Genomic DNA, 1255 nt, shown 5'->3' with positions numbered 1-1255 from the left:
CTAGTATTTTGTCACAACAATGCAAAGCTGATTGACCGATGAGCCATGCCCAATATAGTTTTCAGAGAGCAGTGTTTGCTGTGATTTTTCAGTGAAATTTATCTTCCTTTAATATATATTTAAGTATGCATTGTGAATATTTCTTGAATAGTGGATAAAGAAATAAATAATATCAATTAATATTCTTTATTTTCAAGCATAGTAATTAGTAATTTGATTGTTATTGTTTAATGATCAAGACTCATACTTACTATGTAGAAAGTAATCAATAGTGGATAAATATAATACAAACATTTCTTACATTTTGAAAATAGCTTTTTTTTTCAAAATGTTAAGATTTTATTTACAAAGCTTTTCCTTGTTGTACAGAAAGTAAAAATGTTGTTACAATCGCAGTGTAACTGGCAGCCAGGACGGTCAACTCACCAATCACAGCTGTCACGATACAGCAAGAGTCTTACACGAAAACCTAACAACGTTTACAATTTTGTTGGGGCAGAAATCCCCAGGCTTGGTGGTGGATGACCAAGGGGCTAAACGGAGGAAGGCTGAATGTCTTGGGAACTATTCTTTGGCTCTTTGGGTGGGGTGTCCTGGGGTCGTATCACAGCTACCTTTTTAAACAGCTACCAAATCCATGAGCAGTCCAACCAATAACCAACAGATCTGGTTCTTGCAGATTTTTTTCGGGTCTCAATCATCTTCTCCTTCATCGTCTGTTTCCCTCTTTCTCTTTTCACCTTTCCCAGTTTCTTCCTCCTCTTCATCCTCATCTTCTTCATCTTCATCAATCTTCATCAACTTCACCATCATGTCCAAATTCTTCTTCCTCCCCACTGACTTCATCTTCATCATCTTCTCCTTCTACATCCTCGTCTTCATCTTCATCATCTTCTCCTTCTACATCCTCGTCTTCATCTTCATCCTCTTCTTCATCATCCTCTTCCTCTTCACCGTCCTCATCTTCCTCTTCATCTTCATCTTCTCCTTCTTCATCCTCTTCTTCTTTGTCCACACCATCCACCTCTGCATCTGAGTCGGGGGCTTCCTCTACACCATCCACCTCCACATCGGAGTCAGGTGCTTCCTGGTCCTCTCGGTCATAGCCGTCCAGATAGGACAGCTGGGGCAGGAGTTTGAAGACACTCTCTCGGTAATCGTTCAGGTTAGTGACCTCACAGCCAAAGAGATCCAGGCTTTTCAGACAATCCAATTTTTTCAAAGGTTCCAAGGTGCTGATATCTTTCAGCTTATT

The 1255-nt window shown here is 40.0% G+C and overlaps 1 pseudogene; it reads right to left on the bottom strand.

Moving 5' to 3' along the window:
* Window positions 1-682: 682 nt before the first annotated feature.
* LOC126496505 (acidic leucine-rich nuclear phosphoprotein 32 family member B-like) lies at window positions 683-1252 on the bottom strand (annotated as a pseudogene).
* Between the last annotated feature and the right edge of the window lie 3 nt (window positions 1253-1255).

The sequence above is a fragment of the Alexandromys fortis genome, unplaced genomic scaffold (genome assembly GCF_014885135.2).
Source record: "Alexandromys fortis isolate MF-2015 unplaced genomic scaffold, M_Fortis_MF-2015_v1.1 scaffold_6105, whole genome shotgun sequence".
Lineage (NCBI taxonomy): Eukaryota > Metazoa > Chordata > Mammalia > Rodentia > Cricetidae > Alexandromys > Alexandromys fortis.
The sequence above is the reverse complement of the archived record's forward strand: the minus strand, read 5'-3'. Positions and strand labels throughout refer to the sequence as shown.